This window comes from Mustela lutreola, chromosome 7 (assembly GCF_030435805.1).
Source record: "Mustela lutreola isolate mMusLut2 chromosome 7, mMusLut2.pri, whole genome shotgun sequence".
Lineage (NCBI taxonomy): Eukaryota > Metazoa > Chordata > Mammalia > Carnivora > Mustelidae > Mustela > Mustela lutreola.
Genome location: NC_081296.1, coordinates 35,980,218 through 35,995,593, shown reverse-complemented (window position 1 = coordinate 35,995,593; position 15,376 = coordinate 35,980,218). Strand labels below are relative to the sequence as shown.

Genomic DNA, 15,376 nt, shown 5'->3' with positions numbered 1-15,376 from the left:
CCATCTGGAACACGTGGTCTCTTTCAGTCACCGTGGCAAAGAGGAGGAAATGGTTGAGTCGCACTGTGCTCTTAAATGCCAGGAATGACACACGTCACTTCTGTTTACAACCCATTGGCCAGAACTTCTCAGGTAGCCTCTGTTAACTGTAAGAAGGCTGAGGAAAGGGGACATGGTGCTGGGATGAGGAGGGCACATAGGAAATGCACCCAGACGTTCAGCGACCAGTAAACTCCTCTGTACGAGGGGTGTGGTGGGACTACTCTCAGAGCCAGGGTTTCAGAAGAGCCAAGGCCATAACTTGCTGTTCATCCTTTCCACCTGAGGTGGCTGAGGTGGGGGAATCCCAGAGTGTCTAGGAGGGCCTGATGGGAAGAGCTTTGAGGAAGAGTCCCTGTGGGTGAACAGGCCCCTTGGCAGGCCCAGGTCCAAGGCCTCCACCTACCTGGCTCTAGGTTTGACTCAGCCTTTCCTCCCTCCTTACCCCGTTGACTGCTTTCAATACCAACACCATCCCATCAAATGAATTTCTCAAGAGGAGAAGCAGGAATGAGAGTGAGCGTGAGTTCAGTTTTGGAGGGAAAAAATGCAAGAGGAGATACCCAGAAGCTGCTGTGTCTTAGTCCATTCGGGCTTCTCGAACCAAACACCACAGTCTAGGGTGGCTTATAAACAACAGAAGTTCATTTCTCGCAGTTCTGGAGGCTGGAAAGCCTGAGATCAAGGTGCTAGCAGACGTGGTGTCTAGTGAGGGCTCACCTCCTGGTTCACAGACAGACATATGGCACAGGGGACCAGGGAATCTCTCCGGGGTCCCTAATCCCATTCCTGAGATTCACGAGACCTTCATGACCTAATCCATTCCCCCAAAGCCTCACCTCCAAATGCCATTACACTGGGTTTCGGTTTCAACATATGAATTTGGGGATGGAGGGAACACCCACACTCAGTCTATGGCACATTGGCTATAAGCCCAAGCCCAAGAGCATACCCTTGCCATGAGAGAGAGTGGGAAGATACTGCCTTTCTTCCAGGCTTTCATGCCTTCAGCAAATGTGGCCGCTGTGGGCCATGGAGTGTACTGATTACAACGGTGGGGTCTGATTCCAGAAAACCTGGGATTGAAGCTTGGCTTGGCCCCTCATCAGCAATGTGACCTTGGGCTAAGTACTTCCCTCTGCCTTAGTTTTCATCTCTTAAAATGGAGATATTGAAAGTATTTATCTCTCGGTACTCTCTGAGTACTGTGAAGTACTCAGCACAGTGCTGGGCACGTGATAAGTGCTCTGTAAATGTTAATCCTCACCACTGCAGCCGCCACCGCCACCATCACCAATATCATCATCACCATCACCACCATCATCATCCTCCAGTACCATATACTATGCTAAGAGCTGGGCGAGTAGACATCAAGGTCCCTGTGCTCACATATGATAGGGGAAATGGAAAATAGATAAATAATTAAATTAAGATGATAATTTCAAATAGAGATGGCAGGAAAACAATGCATCGGGTACATGAAAAATTAAAACCGGGGAGCCACCACTGCCTGTCTATTACACTGACGTCCACAAAATAGGCAATGCAACTCCAGGTGAGGATACAGAGCAAACCGCACCTTTAGTGGGTTGCTGTAGGGAATGTCAAATGGTACCGCCACTTTAGAAAACGGTTTGGCAAAAAACAAACAAAAAACAAAAAAACAGTTTGGCAGTTTCTTATACAGTTAAAAATATGTTTACCATATAACCCAGCAATCCTACTGCTAGGTATTTACCCAAGAGAAGTAACAACCTATGTTCACGTAAAAACCCGTATGTGAATATTGATAGCGGCTTTATTCATAGTCACCACAAGCTGGAATGAACCCAAATGTCCTTCAGCTAGTAAATGGATGAACAATTGAATACGGCTCAGCAATAAAAAAAGAATGAAACTGGGAATAACAAAGAAACAATGAAGGTAAATCGCAAATGCATTATATGCTAAATGAATAAAGCCAGACTCAAAAGGCTACATGGAGATGATTCTGTTTGTCTGACATTCTGGAAAAAGCAAAACTATAGAGACGGAAAATAGATCAGTGGTTGTTAGGGGCTGGGGTTGGCTGGGAGCTGGCAGCAAAGGGACACATGGAGATTTGTGATAGAATTGTTCTCTGTCTTGATTGTGGTAGTGGTTACACGGCTGCTGTGTGTACAGCTGTCAAAACTCAGAACTGTGCACTAGAAAGAGTAAATTTTACTCTAGGTAAATTATAGCTCAATTAACCTGCCTGGGAAAAAAGCTTTCCGTGAGATTGCTGAGACAGGGAAACCCGAATGACAGATCAGTCAATCAGGGTCGTGTGACATGCACACGGAGGTCAGGGAGGGCTTTTCTGAGGAGGTGCCTTGAGCTGAACCTGGATGGGGAGAAGGAGCCAGGCCTGTGAGGATCAGGAGGAGGTGGGGGCCCCCAGAGAGAGGGAGCAGCAGGGTGGTGGTGTGGCTGGCACTAGGGAGGGAGGAGGCGGGGGCGGGGGTGCCACTGGGGGGCATATATAGAGGGTGATGGAAACTCATGTGGGTCAGGCTGCCCAGGCGGAGAGAGGAGGGGAGGACAGGAAACAGCAGCTTGTGACCACGCGTTGGAAGAGGACTGAGGATGGTGTGATGGAGGGGCACCCTGAAATCAAAAGGAGGGGTCAGGGAGCCCTCCTCTAGGGTGGAAGGATCAGCCAGCCAGAGATGCATAGGCTGCCAGGGGACCAGCATGGATGGTGGGGGGTCCTTCTGGGAGCTTGCGGAGGAGGGATGTTGTGGGCCGTGGGAAGGCAGACGCTGGCCATCCTGGGTTGAGCAGCAGAAGCCCCTCTTAGCTGCACTAACCTTCCTGCTCTTCACTGCAGTGCATGCTGGAACTGCGACCGAGAGGCTGCTGCTCCCCAGGCCCCCAGACACTGATCTGTTTGCCTCCCGGCGCCGTCTGACCCAGGTAGGGGGAGAGCAAGGGGACTCCCACTGTCTCATGCCTCTGTGTTGGGCGGGAGGGCTCTGGGAGTGAGAAGCAGGCTGGGCCTTGGTGAATGAGCCCCCAGCAGGGGCGATGGTGTGGGATACATGTGGGGTTCGAAGGCTCTGGCCACAGTAGTGCCTTCTGGGGGAATGGGGGGCAATGAGAGACCCTAGGACATATAATTCTGCAAACCCAATTGTTCCCTGACACACGTGCTAGCTGTGGTCTGTTCAGCATCCTTTCCCTGTGCACACTTGCTAAGTACCTCGGCTCTGGTAGCTTCTACATCTGTGGGGGTCCCTTTGCTGTCACTCTGGCTTCTCTCTGCCAGAGCTGCTGCACCAGCCTTGTGTTTGTGCTTCCTTGAGTGACGGCTCTTCCCCCAGAAGGCCCCATGTCTCAGCAGGACTCCCTGAGGGGGCCGAGGTGCTCCCCCAGGCCCCAGGAGCAGCCCAGCTCACTTTCAGTCCACTTGGCGTTTTTCTGCTGCCCCTGGGCACCCCAGTTGGAGGCTTTCAGCCCCAAAGGTGGGATGGGTTGTGGGCTAGGCTTGCCAGAAAAATGTAGAGAATTTCCAGTTAAATTACAGCTTTAGACAGATAATAAATCATATTTTAGCATAAATATATCCCCAATACTGCATTGGCTGTACAATTTTTGCTAAATCTGACAATGCTAGTTGTCTGAAGCCCTTAGTCCCCCTCTTCTTCTGGTGAGTCCACCCTGCTGGGCCCACTTCGGTTCCCTTAGCTCAGCTGCCTCCGGTGCCTATGACAGATGTCCTATAGCTGGGCGTCGGGGGAGCCTGCTCAGGTCACAATCAGGAGACCTGGGGGTTCCCCCAAAAGCCATTGAGAGTGGTCTCAGGCTCCTTGCTGTCCCCCATGTGGCTCTCTGATAGCAGAGTCCCAGCTGAGGAGGTCATGGGGTGGGGCCGTCCAGGCCTCTGTGCCTGTGAACAGAGCTGTGAGACAGGCCTGGATCTGTGAAAAGAATCGAGAATAGAAAATTGTTTCACGAGCTTGAGAGCCAGAGTGCTTGGGGTGTGGGGTGGAGGTGGGGGGCAACAGGATAAGACAGGGCCAGACAGTGGAGGGCTTGGAATGTCCTCTTTTTGCATCTTGCAACACTGGGGACACGGAAGTTTTCCCATGGCGAGTGGAGTCATTTTTCTGACCAGTAAGGTAACGTTCTCTGTGTGTCCTCTACCTACCTATCCAACAACCCCAAAGCATTTAGAGCTTTGAACTGTGAGCCTTTCCTACCATCTCTTCCTCTCCAGGACTAAACACTGCTAACTAGTTCAATATGTATCCCTCCAGACTCTTTTTTCTGTGTGCTTAGAAACATAGTTTAAAGATTTTATTTATTTATTTGACCGAGAGAGAAGGATCACAAGTAGGCAGAGAGGCAGGCAGAGAGAGAGAGAGAGGGAAGCGGATTCCCTGCCGAGCAGAGAGCCTGATGTGGGACTCAATCCCAGGATCCTGAGGTCATGACCTGAGCTGAAGGCAAGGGCTGAACCCACTGAGCCACCCAGGCACCAGAAACATAGTCGAAAAGCAAAAACACAGGCTCATCCTAGTGCCACTGCTCTGTCGCGAGTTTTCACCTGATGACATACTGTATAGATCATGCCAGAGTTCTTTCCTATCCCTTTATGCCCATTGTTTGGGTGATCTTTAAAGTACGTCTCGGTGCTCGGTCCTGTCGGTGGCCATTCAGGCAGGGGGCCTCCGCGTTGGTACCTCCGTGTGCCCTTGTGTTACGGGTCCTTCAGGAGTTTTTCTGAAAGTGGACCAGCGGGGCCAGAGGGCACACACCTTTCCAGGTGTGATCTGTTCGGCCAGGTCAACCTCCAGAAGGTTGGGCCGATTTCCCACATGCAAGAGGCCTCGTCCCCTCATCCTTACCATTAACAGTCACTTAAGTCTCTGCTGATCTGTTAGGTACAATGGCTTTTCTTTGGCATTTCTTTGATTATGAATGAGGTGGAGCATCTCTCTGTCGGTTTTCGGCCGTTTTCATTCCTTTGTCTGCGAATTGCCGGTTGATGGCCTGTCCTCCGCTGGGTTTTCTATTCTTCCGTCCATTCGTCCTGCACGCATCTACTGAGCACCTGCGGGGGTGGGGGTGGGGGGCACTGTTTTGGTTACAGGCCTAGCAGAGAACCACACTGACAACAGAGACCTGCTCCCTGGAACTCAGGCTCTCGTGGAAGAGCGACAGCCAAGAGAAACAGATAAAGGAGTGAAATCTAGTGTGTGTGTTGAGTGTTAAGTGTGAGGGAGGGAAAAATAAAGCAGAGTAGGGGATGGGCAAGGTTGGGCTCCTGAGTCTGCTAGTCAGGAAGGCCTCCCTGGGAGATGGCGCTGTGGCAGCACCGGCAGGAAGCGAGAGAGTGAGGCACGTGGATGGGAGCCTTGAGCGCCAGGCAGGCTGGGTCTGATCGGGGCTCACTTAGAAGGCCAGAGTGTCTGGGATATGGGGAGTGAGAGAGAGCGGGAGGTATGGCCGGCGAGGGATCGGGAGCAGAACACTCAGGGCCAATGGACCACTCTTGGCTTTTACTCAGGATGAACCTGGGAACCATGGAAGTTTCTGAATAGTGGCATAATGGGATCTGAATTTCGTTTTACCCAGATCCCCCTGGCTGCCGTGAAGGGGCCAGGGAAGCATCGAGATCAGTCAATAGGGTGTTGTAATGATCTAGGGAAGAGATATGGTGGGGGCTTGGAGTGGGAGGGGGGCTGGATAGGGGTGGGGAGAAGTGGATGGGTTCTGGGTGTGTGCTAGTGGTAGAGCCAATAGGATTTGCTGACAGATTGGATGAGGTGGAGTGTGTGTGAGACAGACAGTGAGCCAAGGACAACTGCCTTAGTCATCTCGGGCTGCCATAAGCAAACACCACAGGCTTGGGTGACTTAAACAACACACATGTATTCCTCACACTTCTGCAGACCAGGAAGTCCAAGATCAAGGTGTTGGCAGACTCAGTTCTCGGTGAGGACCCCTCTGCTTGGCTTGCAGAAAGCCACCATCTCACCGGGTGCTCCCCACCCCCCACCTCTAACTTATTCCCCCCACAGAGAGCCCTGGTGTCACTTCCTCTTCTTCGAAGGACACTGATCTCATCAAGAGGCCCCACCCTCATGACCTCATCTCATCCCAATTACCTCCCAAAGGCCCTACCTTCCAGGACCACATCAGGTGTTAGGGCTTCAACTGATGAATTTTGAGGGGCACAAACATTCAGTCCACAACAGTGACTCCAGTGGTTTGGGCCTAAGTAGCTGGAGGGGTGGGGCTGCCATCAACGGAGACTGGACAGACAATAAGGAGGAGTGAGTTTGGTATAGGGTAGGAGAGGAGCTCATCTATGGACAGGACTAGCTGCATAGTGTGTGGGGCTTGGAGCAAAATGAAAATGGGTCGCCCTCTGTTTAAAAAAAGTATTAAGAGTTGTGAAGTGATAATAGTAGGGCATTCAACCAAGAGCATGAAACCACACTGGGGCACACTGGTGAGCAGGCCCCTGCTGGGGACATGCAAAATGCGTCATGCCAGCAGACATTCCAGAAGGGTGGAGTTGACAGTTGGATGTGTGAGGCTTGGAGTTTGGGGAGGGGTGCGGCTGGAGACACAAATCTGGGATTATCAGCATAAAGGTAGTATTTCAAGCCTTGAGATCAGTTGAGAGCATCAAGGGAGTGGATATACCTAGAAAAGAGAAGCACCAAAGACTTGGTTGGCCAGAGGGCCTCCTTCAGTTAGAAGTTGGGGGAAGAACCAAAAAGGGTGAATAAGAAAGGGCAGCCAGTGAGGGATGAGGTCCTGGAAGCCAAGGGTAAGGCATGCTTCAAGCATGAGGTCAAGTAAGATGCAGAAGGAACATTGATCATGCATTAGCTGTGGGAGATCACAGATGACCTTGGTTTCAGTGATGGGGAGGGGGCGGATGTGTGAAATGCATCTTATCGACTTGCAGGAATAAATTGATTTATAAGAGGTTAACGGATTTAACCCTTTATCTGTCATATGTTGCAAATATTTTTTCACAGTTTTGTGGGGGTTTTTGTCACTTAAGTTTACAGAGCTTCTTCTAACCCCTTACATGTTGAAAACTATCCCGTGGTCAGGTCAGGCACTCTTGACCTTTACAATTTCTGGTCTTCCCCAACTGCAAAGAATCGAAAATGTTGTCTTACATGGTTTCCTAATTGTTCTTGAGATTTAAAAATATGTAAATCTGTAGTTCATCTGGAATGTTTTTGTGTGTGTGGTTTGAGGTACAGATCCAAGTATTTGTTTTTCCCAAGTGACAACCTGTTGCTTTGATAACTCACCGAGTAAGTTTTTCTCTCTGTTTGTAGCTCCATGGCTATCATTTGGTCCCACTGATCTGTGCCTGGGGAGACATTTGGGAAGTCAAGAGAATGGAGGCTTGTTCACCGAGGCAGGGTGGAGGGTGTGGGGGCAGGAGTGGAAGCTGACGCAGTTGCCTTCCGCGAGAGAAGAGGCAAAGGCAAGTTAGGGAGGATGGGAGCTCTCAAGTATCGGGGGTGTCCTGTGTGCCCTCATAGTTCTGCAGGGGCGGTAGTCTGTATACCCATTTGCAGATGAGGAAACTGAGGCTCTGTGAGAATTCATCTGTGGATGAATTGGTGTCCAATGGCTCCAACTCTTAGGAGGTAGAGCTGAGCCTGGGAGGCATTTCTCATGTTCTGTCCACCCAGGTGAAGGGAGAGGCAAAAGGGAGCTGTTTCCAGGAAGCCTGGAAGGGCTCCAGGCACAAAATACAACCCCCCACCCCACTCTGCTTCCCCGTCTGCCATTTGGCTGGGTCTTGAAGGTTTTCCCATTTTGAAGAGGAACCTGTTAAAACCAGAATACTCCTGGCAGGGAATCACACGTTAAGTTTATAGCTAACATCTTAATTATCAGTTAACACCTCTGCAGGGATTAGCCGACAGCCAGCTGAGGACACCGAATGGGGGCCCGTGTGATGTGTATCTGGGCTGGGAAAGGCCAGGAACAGGGAGGGGTGATAGAGGAAGAGGCAGGGACTCAGCAATTCACAGCTTTCTTCTGGGCCCTTGGGAAAGAGAGGGAGGTGGAGCTGGATCCAGGTGGTGGGGTGGGTGCGGGATGGCAGCTACACTAGGAAGCCAGGGGCTGGGGCTCATAGAGGAGCTGACATCTATTAGACACTTGCTCTGTCCTGGAAGCAGAAGAGGCTGGTCACATTCTGAAGCTTGGCCTTGAAAAGGTCAGGAAATCAGCCACGCATTAACTATGTTGGGCAACTGTTGGCAGCAATCACTTGGAGCTGGGAATTGTCTCTGACACCCATAGACCGAATCTGTCACCTAGTGCTGAGGAGCAGTCATAGGAGAGAGGCTGAGGTGTCTGGAACCTCTTCTAGTCTTTGACGGCCAGTCTACCCTGCAGGGTCAGGGCTAGGTGTGAGCAGGGTCAGTTTCAGTGTATGACCAGGGTCAGGACTCAGTTTGTGACTGGGATTAGGGCTCAGTGTGAGAGCAGGGTCAGCACTCAATGAGTGACCAGCGTCAGGGCTAGGTCGGGGCTCAGTCTGTGACCAGGCTCAGGACTCAGTGTGTGACCAGGCTCAGGACTCAGTGCGTGACCAGGATTAAGGCTCAGTGAGAGAGCAGGGTCAGGACTCAGTGTGAGGCCCCAGGTAAGTACCTGGCAGCCTCCCAGCCCATTGGTGCAGGAGGGTGGGGGTAAAGAAAGATGTCACTGTGTGTCTAAAGCTAGCCTTTCTCTCCCAGAAGCGCTTCCTTTCCCCTTTACTTCACTCTGCGCAGGGGGACTGATCTGTGTCTTTGGGGGATATCATGAGCCTAAAGGTGACCGGCCACTCAACCATTCATCACTCTCTGACAGGCTTCCTGGGATCCTGGAGTTGAGACCAGCTTCTCCCTCATCTCTTCTCTTCCTCTCTGTCTTTTCCCTCCACTGTTCTCCCCTGCCTACTTCCCCTGGTTTTGCACCCAGTTGCTGGCAATCAGACCCTGAGACTCCCAGACACCCTTCCAGCTCGAAGGAAACTCGGTGTCCAGGTCATGGTGCCGGCTACGCCTAGGATTATGGGAAGAGTTGCAGGCTGGCTGGGTGTGCTGATGAGGGAATGAGGGGAGGGGCCTCCCTGTGGTGGCTGAACTGCCTGTGGGGCTCCAAAGAAGACTGAGGCCAGATGGAGCAGGAGGACTCCGTTCTGAGGCCCAGGGAAACCGGGGGCCCTTGAGGCAGGAAGCAGCCACAGGGGCGCCTGCACTGTTTGTCCTACAAGGGGCTAGCCACTGGCTGCCCTGGGTCATGCCTCCTCCCTGTCAGGAGGCCTGGGTTCTCTGCCTGGTTCTGTCTCCAGCTGGCGATGTGACCTCAGGACAGGCGAGCCTGAAGCTGGACCCCAGTGGCTTTACCTGAGACACGGCTGGGTCTCTGGGCCAGAGCCCCCAAAGGCAGGCTCTGGAAAGCACAGAACGCGGCCTGCGTTCTTGTGCCTCTTCGGTCACTGTTTTGGCTCAAGATTTGGCTCTTGGATGCTGGCTCTGGGGACCACAGAGGGGCCTTGGGGAGGACCAACTCTCCATTCTTTTGGGAGACCCTGATGTGTGAACTGGAAGACAAAAATTGGAGGCCCCAACCAGGGATGTGGCTGGCGCGTGTTTTTTGTTCCATTTCAAACAATTTTTTTTTTTTACAATGGAGATATAATTCGCATCCCATAACACTCACCATTTTAAAGTGTACCATTCAGTCTTTTTTTTTAGTATATTCACAAGAGGGTACAACAATGATTGTTCTAATTTCAGAGCCTTGCCCATCACCCTATAAGGGAACCCTGTACCCATTAGTGGTTACTCCCCCCTCCCCCACATGCCCCAGGCCCTGGCAAACACTGATCCACCTTCGTTCCTTTCTTGGGACTCACCTAGTCTGGACACTTCATATGGATGGAATCATGTACCAGGTCCCCTGTTGGGTCTGACAACTTTCCCTTAAGATACTGTTTTCAAAGTTCATCCACATTGTAACATGTGTCAGTATTGTATTCCTTTTTATGGCCCGATATTAAGGAGATACCATATCTTGTTTAAGCGTTCATTCATGGGCATTTGGATTATTTCCTTTTTTTGGCAATTATGAGAGATGCCACTAGGAGCACATGCGTACCTGTCCTTGTGGGAATGTGCTTTCTGTCCTTTCGCATCTCTCCTGGGGCCAGGTTCCCTGGGCCCTGGGCTGACTCAGCATCTCTGCCTCAGTCTGGACAGGTGCTCTCCATGCTCAGGTCCCACCCCTTCTGATGGCATCATGGTTCCCCTTCACTCTCGGTCATCTCCTCTCTGGCCCCTGCAGGCATCTAAGTTTTCAGGCTTTGATTATAGAACAGTGGTGGAGAGAAATGTGGGGGGGGGGGGGCCTGTAGGAGACAGAGAAGGCTCCTGACCCAGAGAGGGGTCCTTGGAGGGCTTCCTGGAAGAGATACCACTTGAGCTTACTGAGGCCCAGTAGACATTTTCTAGGGCAAAAAGAGTCCTCCTGGAGGGAGACAAAAGCAGGAAGGTGTGAGACCCTCCCCCCTTTCCCCACCCTGGTGGGCAAGCACTGGGAGGCAAGGGGGGAGCCCCAGGGCCCAGCTGACATACCCTTTCTCCCTTCCTCCAGTTCTTACCTTCTCTCCATCTTCTCTCTTGGTCTTCTCTGCCATTTGTTCAGGGAACTGTAAGGAGCTTGAGGGAAGGGGAAGATGAGGGAATGAGAAGCCAGCGGCCCCTGCAGTGAGAGCCTAAGCAGGGTGGGCAAAAGGATGGAGGACTTTGGTTCTTCCTTAGCTGGGGCCAGAGTCTGAGGACCTCGGGCAGAGGTGACCATAGGCCAGGACACCTTGTTTCCCCAAATGGCATCTGCTTGTCCTTCCCTTGGGGGTAGGGGTGAGGTTGGATGGGCCCTGCCAGGCTAGACGAGGCCCAGGGTAGAGGCATAGCGAGAGGCCCAGACCCAGAGCTGCGCACCCACCCTCCCAGGCTTCTGCTCTGCTACCTAATGGGTAATTACACCCTGACATGCACGGAGGCGAAGAAGGGATTTTCTGGGAAGCAAAATCTCCCGTGAAATATTCAGGCCATGCTGGGCTTCACTTCCCAGCCACTAATCGCTGCTGCTTGGCTTGGCCACAGCTTGAGGGACCACACGTGTCTGGAGGGCCACCTGGGGCTTTTTATTTCTTTCTCAGTGGGGAGAGGTTTCCATTGACTAGGAAGGACCTGGGCTTTGGGTCTAAGACGCTGCCTGCGCGTGCATGTGCATGCGCGCTTCCTGTTTTCTAGACCGTGCACGCTGGTTTATGAACTTGGCCACAAGTGTGTGTTCCGGGTGTGCCTGTGTCTGTGTGCGGACACACTCTGGCATGGACGGGGCAGCTTGCCAGCTCTCTGGGTTGCCTCTGAAGATGCTTCTCCACTCTGCCCTGATCTCTGATTCTCAGGGCTGGAGAGTACGTGTGACATCCTTTCAGGGGGGTGGCTGCCCCAGTGTGTGAGTTCTGCCTGTGCCTGGCATGGCACACAGGGTTTTGACAGCCTTGAAGCCCTCGCCGGCTCAGGGGCTCGGAGATACCAGATGGCAGCCGGCCTGCTGCATGTGTGAGTCAGGCTTTGCCTGTCTTCTGGCTTCAGCGTGCTTGGTTTCCACCAAGTTTTGAGTGCTTGATGTGGGGCTGGGAGGCTGGGAAGGACGTTTGCTTCTGAGAGTTCACTGAGCTGGGACATGTCTGTCCCTTTGTCAGTGTCCGCCCACCCCAGCCCCTCAGCTACTCCACTGGTTTTATCCAGCCCATAAAATCTTGTATTTGCACAGAAGGTCTGAGCATCACCCTATTAAATCTTGCTTTTGCAAGCTCATTCTCTCCTCCACGTTGCACAAGATAAGCGGGACTAGAATCATCATACTCATTTGGCTGATGAGGAAACTGAGGTCTGCAGAGGCAAAGAGACAAACCTGGAGTCACCCAGTGAACCAGGGCTTTGAGCGAGAGCACTAGCTCCTCCTTCCTGTCCAGGGACTCTTGGCCCCCAGCCCCAGCCTGTGGCCCCAGGTGGAGGGGAGCTTGCCCAGAGGAAACAGGCTCTAATTTCATGAATGAATCCTGCTGGCCCATGTCTCCTTCTCCACATGGAGAGATGGCCCCACGTCTCTTGCCATCTCTAGTCTACATCAACAGGCAGGGCCGCAGGAGGCAATAATATTGATGTCCATCATTGATATTTCTTTATTGTGGCTGTAATTAGCAATTCCTCCACGGCTGAGGCTCAATCTGGCAGACAAGTGGAGAAGCTCCGGCTTATTCATGTCAGCCTGTTAATGTCACACTGACAAGGCTGATGGGGGACTGGCCTTAGGTAGGGAGGAGGAGAGGTGGAGGGCTGAGTAGAAGGTCAGCAGCTCTCCCCTTCTCCCCCAGGGACTTGCTGTCCTTGATCACAGCCTTCTAGAGCTGCCCTCATCCCATCCCCTGGGAGCTAACTTCCCAGGCTGGCTTCTCCATTCTATGGCCCCTCACCCCTCACTGGTCTGGTAGGCTGGCTTCCACTGAAGAGTGGCCTCCACACTCCCGGGGAAAGCCCATAGGTGTCCATGCAAGATAGCCCGGGAAGATTCTGCGGAAGCCTTCCCAGGGAGCTAGAGGCAGGAGAGCAGCTCCTCAGCCCTCTGCCCTGTGCCAGCTGGGAGAATACCCCCAGCCCTGCCACAGTCAGATCTGCATACTCCCAAAGGTGCTAGTTTCCATGGCAAGGGAAGCACAGCCCCTTCCTGCAGGTCACTGCATACAGCCGTGCGCTGTTTCAGACAGGAGGGCTAGGATGAGCCCTCCCAGACCCCTGGGAGTCTCCTTGCTCACCACCTCAAGCTTCCCTCTTCCCTCCACTCCAGAAACTTCTTCCCTCAGTGTCCCTCCACCTATATTTCTCTGGATCCTTTGGTTCCTTGAGCAGATGAAGCCAAGCCAACCATCATCCAGGGAGAAGTTACTCTGCCTTGATATCTCCCCAGCGCCTAGTACCAGCTTGCCTGTTTGATGTGTGCCTAGTGTAGGGCTGCTTGGCACTAATGGTAAAACTAGCTTTAGGGGCCACTCTTGATTCTGGACTATTTATCCTGCGGTGGGTTCTGTTAAAAGCATCTTACAAGAATCAGATCTTCAAAACAACCCTATGGGATAAATACATTTATCATCCCCATTTTCCAGATGAGGAAAACTGAGGTACAAGGAAATTGAGCACACCCAAGCCCTCCTGCTGAGCTGCCCTCTCTCTGCCTCCACCTGTAGTCCATCAAGCCATTTCCTCCCCTGCCTATCTCCTCCCTGGGCTCCCCAGGACAGGCAACTGCCACGTCCAGTGCGGGGCCCACAGCAGGCAGCATAATGGGCAAGTGAGGGTCATGGTGTCAATAGCACAGTCCTCTGAGTGCTGCATTCAGCAGATAGTTCCTCTTCCATGGTTCTCTGGAGGGCACCCATTGCCCAGGGAGCCCTGTGTGCTCTCTGCAGGCTGGGGTCTCGGGTCTTGTGCACTATATGCCCCGCCCCTGGCGTTTTCCACATGAGGCCCCAGCATCTGATTACAAGACTCCCTGATGCTGACAGAGGCAGACCTACCTGCTGGGTTATGCTCTCCCCCCCCCCCCGCCCCTCCCGCCACAAATAGATTTTCAAAGCTGTGTCTCAGCTCATTCTGGGACTTGGCAAGGAGGCCAATTCTTCTGTTGGACAAACACTTGCCTACCACTCTGTACTCGAACCCCAGGCCCTATGGAGGGTCTTCAGCATGCTGAGATGACGGGCTCCCAGCCCCACCCTGGGTGCACACGGCCTGTAGGGGACAAAAGCTGAACCTGACCTGACCAGGCTAAAACTTGCCCAGGGGAGGCAGTACCAGAGCAGACTCTGATCATGGGCTATGGGCAGGACATGGGAGGAAGGCAGCCAGGAGAAGGTGGTACTTTCAAGCTGGAGAAGAGGGAAGGGCACTCCAGCCAAAGGGAACAGCCTGTACAAAGCTCTGAGTCTGAGTGAGCAGGTCGCGCTCGGAACGAGGCAAGATCGATTATAAAACACCCAGGTGGGTGGGCCTGCTTGAGGAGGAGTGGGGCTGGTCGTGGAAGCCATTGGGAGGATAGGTGCACCCCTACCCCTGCAGGTGCTTGGAACCCCTGGAGGGCCCGTGAAGACAGTCCCTAAAGGCCAGGGTATCTACAAGTGGTCACAGGCCCAGGGCACATTGCTGGGAAGTTCAGTACGTCTCCTTTCCTGCCCAGTGTGGGGTGGTGTGTGTTAGGCCAGCGTCCGTGGGACTGCGGTGCTGTTCCCTAGCATGGTGTCTGAGCCAGCCTGGGGGAAGCCAGTGAGGACCAAGGGCCCCCTGACTGCACGGACTGGCAGGCTGCCTTGGGCTCAGGAACCAGATGCTCCCAGACCAGATCTGTGTTCCTCTGAGCCGTACCTCCCAGCAGCCAGCGCTCTCAACCCTCCATGCAGCCCCTCCAACGGGGTCCTCAGTGGAGGAGGGACACTGAGGGCCCCACGGTGGTGGGATCCCACCCCAACTCACTCACACACAAGTAGTGGCTGAGGTAGGGTACTTCCCGCCCTTCAGAGGGATATTGGGGTCCTTGGAAAGGACGGGTCCCTTCGCTCTCGAGGTCCAGGGCAGAGTCAGGGTGCCACCAGGTGGGGTGGAGAATATGCTTGACAGGACAGGAGGTGGTACAGGGCTCCAGAAGGGCAGAGGTCAGACAAGGAGCCCCGGAAGGCTGGCAGAAGATGAGGCTTCCCTCTGGAGACTTCTGCCAGAAGGTTTTCCCAGATTTGTCTGGAGCACCTGGTGGCCAGGATTGGGGGAGAATTTCTCTCACCTGCCTCCTGGGGCCTGGAGCAGCCCATGAGGGAACCAGGCATGGCCTGGCCTAGGTTCACATGTGTACAAACATGGACACACACTTGTCCACCTGTGTGTGCAGCTCACGTTCATGCATGTGCAGGCTTGCTTCTGTCTGTACACCCAGGCCTCTGTGTGCGTGTCATGGGTGTGCCCCTGTTATCTATGTGTATGGCTGGATGTCCACATGAATGAAGAGGGTGCTCTTGGGAGTACAAAGCCGCCTCTGTACGAGGATGTGAGGGCCCCTGGACACAGCCAGCGCCCCACAGGACACACCCTTTCTTCCCACTGGAGCTGGAGAGCTCCCGAACCCACTGCTGGCAGGCCTGGGCCCCGCTCTGCATAGCCTGTCACTCCCAAAGCCCGGCCCTGAGTGCTCAGGTGTGGCCTCCTGGGCACAGACACTG

General features: G+C 53.3%; 1 protein-coding gene across 6 annotated transcripts in view; it reads left to right on the top strand.

The window, feature by feature from the left end:
- Window positions 1-15,376, top strand: part of LINGO1 (leucine rich repeat and Ig domain containing 1) — a 190,382-nt gene that overhangs the window by 127,985 nt on the left and 47,021 nt on the right. For 5 of the 6 annotated variants that reach the window (XM_059180317.1, XM_059180312.1, XM_059180315.1 and 2 more), the window contains one exon: window positions 2,891-2,976. The exons of the other annotated variant lie outside the window; for it this stretch is intronic. The gene's annotated coding sequence lies outside the window, so the exon portion shown is untranslated. The remainder of the gene's footprint in view (window positions 1-2,890; window positions 2,977-15,376) is intronic. 6 annotated transcript variants of the gene reach the window in all.